Consider the following 7,175-nt stretch of genomic DNA (forward strand, 5'->3'; position numbering starts at 1 on the left):
TCACTGCCAGTGTTCTACAAACAAAATATTTCCAATATCACTTTATCAAAATGAGAAGTTAATCACTGTCAAATGGATTTCCATATACGATACTGATACAGACAAGCCGTTAACACTTGTGGAAATAACGGCTATAATGACAGGTGCTGTGTGTGCAGAAATGGCACAAACATTCTATCGCCATTTATTGACGATGAAATGATCCTTTCCAATAGGTGTTCTTTTGTCGCTTTTACCGGTATGTACCGGTTACTGGAAATGCTCTGTGTGATTATTAGGTAATTATTCGGGCAAATATTTTTCACATTGGTATCGATTTTTACCCCAGCTTCCTCACTATAATTTTTATGTCTATAAATGTAAGCGTTTACGTTTAGTTACTGAAATAATAAGACCATTCACATCATAAAATCTGTCATTCACTTGATTTAACCAGAGCCAATCCTTGTCAAAAACATTATTCCCGTTTAATTGGGTACTTAAAGCAAAAATAGAAAACACATATTTCTTTACATTGTCAGTAATGATTCAATTTTGTATCACTTTTTTATTTTAATGTCGAGCGTTTTTTCCATTAATACGTATTATACTGTTTTAATTACTGGGTTGTCGTTCTTGGCTTTGTTCACTACCAAATTCAAACCAATAATTTCATAATTATGAGAAACTGCAAAAAATACAGATAAACATAGTTTAGAGAAAAGTTTAACAATATTATAGTTCAGAAACTGAACCCCAGCAAAACTATGCAGTAGAAACATTCTGTTACATTAAAAATGCACACCATTTATTTCATAATAATATATCCATATATAAAATGGATGGCGCTGGACTGGCCATGTTATTCGTCATTTAATAAAATGACATTACTGGATATATGTCTTTCTTTGTTGTTATTTATATATAAGATACACAAAATCATAGGTCAAGTCGTGACTCAATTATCGGGATTATTATATTATTATAACATAAATATAAATCTGTCATAATATAAAATCAATATGAATTTAAATTGAATATGAGAACAATTGACAGCGTTCATTTATGTGCTTTGTGAATCTGATTAATAATTTACACTTCAGGTATTAAACATACGGATAAGCTGTAATTATTTTTATGATTCGTTGCTAATTAAATAAACCTAAGAATACATATGCCTTTGCATGGATAGATGAACAGACATGTTTGATTTGTATCAGCATTGGGTGTTTTTGCCCGTCAGGAGCTCATTTTTATTAGTTTGAAGTGTTGAGATGTTTTTGAGCCCAAAAGTGCAGACAATCCTTAGCGTAAGCGTCAGAATTGGCCTTGGAGCTGAACACATGGAGCATAAATGACATGAACTGTAGGATATCACCGCAGACTGCTTCACACTTAACTTCAATCTAAATCTCCATTTGTAGACGTTAGTTAATTACGACAGCGATCAATTCGTGTTCGTTTAATCAATACCAGATACATGGATTTTTGTAAAAGGTTTTTCAAACGTCATTGCCTACACAAGCAGTAGTTTTGCATCATTTACTAAATTTCTACGTATCTACGTATAGTTTAACGATACAAGTTGTCGTTTGATGAAAGGGTGATTACACCAATTAACTGTGCACGTGCTGGAAGGCATGAGTAGTTTACAGAAAGTGCGCCTATTAAAACCTTTATGTAATTGTTACGTAAAGGGATATTTCTGTAATAGATGAAAACCCTGGGAAGATGGCATGATGTGTCTCCACTATGTTATCACTATACGAAGTGTTGTGTGATGCATGACCTCGGGTGAAGTATCTAGCGGTATATGAGAGCATTTGAAATGCGCCGACTAAAGCTGGATAAAGCTGAGAATGCAACTTTGTAAAATCATATAAACCAGATTTGATAGCATTGCTTTACTTAACTTAAACCTGTTCTCAATAGCCAAAGAGTGGAAGACACAGACTAATCCCGATGTATGATCCATTATTTCGCCTTTATATTAAATTTTAAAAAACGCATACTCAAACTGATTGGATGTTTTCTATTTCAATAGCAAATATGTTCACAATCTAATACATGTACATGTACGTCAGATCTAATATTGTTCAGCATTATTTCAAAATGAAGGAGGATACATTATTGCTTTTTTAAACCAAACTACATGTAACAGTGTATCTTAGTAATGGACACTTTATTATGTGTTCCTAAGTAATCAACGATGACTGACATGATACATATTGTCATTAAATGTTTGAGGGAGACTGATATTCTCATGATCATACCATATCTTCAGTAGAACTAGTTATTTCTCTCCAAAGGTCAATACAATGTCACAAAAGAACCAATGTCATCCTTTCCCCGAACGTTTCTGTCAAGGTAAAGTGAATTCTATTTGGTTTTAATTGTTTCTGAAAAACAGCGATGAAAACGTTGTTTGTTATTCATTTCGTTAAAATAGCATGGGCGTTTACGATGCTATTTTACGAGCTGTTTTTCATCAAACCGTGTTTATCAAATGATGTTTGAAGTTTGTTCTTCCATATTGTCAATTTTCTGTCAGAATTTGAACAACAAAGCATAAAAAATGGATATATGTCAAATATTACAACTGAAGTCAACTTTAGATCCTTGAGTAACCCGGACAAGGAGATGATGGTTCATCAATTAGTCACTCGTTTGTTTCCTGTTTCCCTTCTTGACATCTTGTATCACAGGAAGTGACGAGGCACTTTTTACCAGCTAGCTTTATCAATAGATACGTTCTAGGCGTAGTAGCTATGTGTCTTGCTGTAGAGTTCTTCGGGAACTTGCTAATAGTGTACATAGGCTATACAATAACTATTATATGTTAAGTAGAAGAAGGATCCTTCATTGTTAGACTGTACTGTATCCAACCTAATTTCGTATTTAATGGTACTTATTCAGTTGTGTGTCTTTTGTACAATCACCATGGCCATGGCATCACAGAACGTATCAACAGAATTTAATGCAAACTTAAAATCAATAAGCTAGGGCAAATGTGAACAAAAGACAGCTTTACACAAATAACAGTGCAAGGAGAATAAGAATTATTGGCGTTTCGGAATGGTAAGCGTCTTCTGCTTAATCGATGACACCTGCCATTGAAATCTTGGTCAAACTTAGTCAGTTATGTCACGTTCCCAAACGAAATTAAGGTGAAAAACAACTGAACCAACAGGCATAATAACGCACATCGATTAGGCCCAACGTTGTATTGCAAGAGGTAATAGAATGTCTCCTAATACACGATTGCATTAAATAGCATACAATATGCAGATGAGCGGTTTGCATCTTCGTACATTTGCTATCGAGTGGCCAAAGAGCGGTGCAAATGAGCTTCCTTACTTTCGTATTTATTTTCACATGCCATGTTTTATGTAATTTTTTGTGCAGATTAAAGTTCGGTTCAAACGCTGTGATATATATACCCCAGTTTTACAGTAGACGCTTGCATTAGGATTTCAGATGAAATACCAGCGTACCATCTACTGACAGAAACGCGAACTGTAATTGATTTTATTAGATGATAAAAAAATTAAAGTTTATCGCAACATCAGGTCCCTTCAACATTTGATCTGTAGAATAATTACGAAATCTACAGAAGTCGATATAGATGTATTCATCTGACGATGAACAGATTGGTGTCCTTTTCACCCACATTCATAATAAAGAGAGGGAGACAAGCTCATTGATCTTACTGTCTTATATCCTGTTATAGGGATAATGTGTTATATATAAGTGCTGTGTTTCAATGGGTTAAAGTCTAGTGCAATTTACAAACGTGTTTGTTACTGTATTCTGTGATCATACAACAAATAGATGCATGGAATATTTGCTAATATGATAAACCACGAGATGTATCTCATGACAAAATGACTTAGAGCATACCATATTGTAGTTCCCTTTCACTTACACATACTGCAGTAATAATAGTGTTGGTATATTGATAAAAGTCTTTTATATTAGCTTTGCTATTCTTTTGTTTACACAGGTTTGAATTATATATCGACACCGAATTTAAATCAATTATAATAGCTCTTTAATATAAGCTAAAATTTATAATGTTGTGTATATGTACTTAAACACTTTTTCATCTTACCTTGTTATATCACGACTTTACACAATGACCAAATGAGACGCATTTTTCGCATTTTTGTACCGCACGTTCTGTTCTTATTCTCATTTAAAGTAATCATGATATTTAGTAAACATATTACTCGCTTCTGTAAAAGGACGAAATCACGTATCTGATACCAATGAGAGGTCTGGAAGTAAGAATCTTCCTCTATTTCAAATGTGTCTAATAACTTAAGACATATATTTTTTACAAAGTTTACTGAACTATGGAGCTTGTGCCACTCCACATCTAGGTTTGATCGATTTGGAATGTGGGTAGTCAAGTCAAATAAAACATAATTATGTTGTATTCATGTCGCTTTTTAGTATCTTTCAGTCAACGAATAAAAATGTGCTGTACTGATGTGGCGAATCTCTCAGTAACTGATAAAAATGTGCTGTACTGATGTGGCGAATCTCTCAGTAACTGATAAAAATGTTCTGTACTGATGTGGCGAATGTCTGTAACTGATAGAAATGTGCTGTACTGATGTGGCGAATGTCTGTAACTGATAAAAATGTGCTGTACTGATGTGGCGAATCTCTCAGTAACTGATAAAAATGTGCTGTACTAATGTGGCGAATGTCTGTAACTGATAAAAATGTGCTGTACTGATGTGGCGAATGTCTGTAACTGATAAAAATGTGCTGTACTGATGTGGCGAATCTCTCAGTCAACTACTAAAACATTGTGCTGTACTGATGTGGCGAATCTCTCAGTAACTGATAAAAATGTGCTGTACTGATGTGGCGAATCTCTCAGTCAACTACTAAAACATTGTGCTGTACTGATGTGGCGAATCTCTCAGTCAGCTACTAAAACATTGTGCTGTACTGATGTGGCGAATCTCTCAGTAACTGATAAAAATGTTCTGTACTGATGTGGCGAATCTCTCAGTAACTGATAAAAATGTGCTGTACTAATGTGGCTGATCTCTCGACCAACTAATAAAGAAAATGTGCTGAACTGATGTGGCGAATCTCTCAGTCAACCAATAAAAAAAGTGTTGTACTAATGTGGCGAATCTCTGTCAACTAATAAAAAAATGTGCTGTACTGATGTGGCGAATCTCTCAGTCAACCAATAAAAAATGTGCTGTACTAATGTGGCGAATCTCTCAGAAAGTGATAAAAAAGCGCTGAACTGATGGGGCGAATCTTTCTGTCAACTTATAAAAAAATGTGCTGTACTGAAGCGGCGAATCTCTATGTAAGTGATAAAAATGTGCTGAACTGATGCGGCGAATCTCTGTCAACTAATAAAAAATTGTGCTGTGATGATGTGACGAATCACTCTGTCAACTACTAAAAATATGACTTATCTCTCAGTCAAATGTTACTAAAAAGACAATTAGTTTGCACTGTGTGGTTAATTTAATCAAACTTTAAAACAATTGTTTTGTACTTTTCTGTTTAATTTCTAACTCAGATGATAAACAGCCGTGTTTTACTAAAGTGGTTGATCTCATTCATGCTGCATCTTTGTGAGGAAACGAAATTAATAACCATATTTGTGAAATGTATTTCAAGTCAGAATGGTGGCACTGCTTAATCCCTGACATTTAATGTCGCTGGAATGAAAGAGTGCTGTTCCAGCTTGTAAAACACTCGAGAACACAGAAAGAATAAAACAGGACTTTTTCTCGGCAAATAGGTATCATCAGCAGATGTACCTGTTTCCGTACAGAGGTACGATCCACGGAGGCAAACATTTGATAAGATACAGCCACCACATCAGGCATTACATATGGTTGAATATATTTCTACATAATAGAAAACTGCTCATTCTTTCTGGTTATGGAGAATCACGGATATGCAGAAATTCTTTGTTTGAGATCTATTCAATGAAAAATGAATTCCAACACAAAATCTTGAACTTTTTGTCTTTTTGATACTTTGTCATCTATAATTGCACTTATAAGTTAAAACAAATTGTGGGCACCATTTTTGACGCCGTTAATGACGGCATGATTCAGTTCATAGCGTCAACAATTATCTGGGAGAACTCTTGTGTAGACTTCAACTAGATTTTGTAAGAATTATCACCACAAATCACAGAATTTAAATTCTTAAATTCCGACTTGGTGACCACTTTCCCGGATGTTTAGGAACCGGAAATAAATATTTCAGCTGGTTTCTTAATCTTTGAAAAACTGACTTTTTTATGAGAATATTGCAATAAATAATACACAGATACCCCCCTTTTTAATCCTGAAAAGTGTCCTCGAAAATTTCTCTATCAAATATAAAGTCTTGAAAAAAAAAGTTTGAAACTAGAATATAGTCAAATGGACGACTTTTGTCAGTTTGAAACATCTATACATTTTGGTTACTGTGCAGATTAAAGTTCATTAAACCAAATGAATTTTTACTTAATATCCAAGTGTCGTACCCTTACTTTGTAATGAAAAACGAAAATAACAGAAAATGCTCGTTATTCATGGAAAAAGTAAGGATAATGTATGGAAATACTATTTCCTGTTACACAATTTTCTGACGCCTTATACCAGAAACACTAGTGTAGAAACATAATGATTTTTTGCTTTTAATCTATTTTCTGAAATTAATCCTTTCAAAAAATCAGTTTATTTCTTGATTGCTTTTTACTTCTCGGAGGAATACATCCTTAAATAATGGCATGCACATTCAATATTTCTACATTCAACAACATGTATATCATTTAGATATATATATACACGTGTCACTGTCCTTTAATAAGACATGGGAATGTCTTTGTAACATAAAAATATCCAAAACCCAGATACACAGATACATCATGTCGGTCATATATAAAACAGTTGTAGTCATTCTGTTCCTACTGCCTTGACAGAAGTCTTCCATAATCGATCAGATACACGATGTAATATACATATTGTGACTGTTCCAAAAACTAGAGTTTAAAAATCACAATTTGAAAGTCAATTGATCTCTAGGCAATCCAGCTTCTAGGATCTTAGGCGTGTTATACTTCTGGGAAAATAATGATACAAAGCAGGGCAACAAAAAAAGACAGGTTCTGTTTTTGTGACTCCACGCGGTATGTGAAACGGAATAATTGGGCATTTTGC

Source organism: Ylistrum balloti, unplaced genomic scaffold, assembly GCF_031769215.1.
Source record: "Ylistrum balloti isolate Yb309-2 unplaced genomic scaffold, AGI_CSIRO_Ybal_v1 Utg370910, whole genome shotgun sequence".
NCBI classification, from domain to species: Eukaryota; Metazoa; Mollusca; class Bivalvia; order Pectinida; family Pectinidae; genus Ylistrum; species Ylistrum balloti.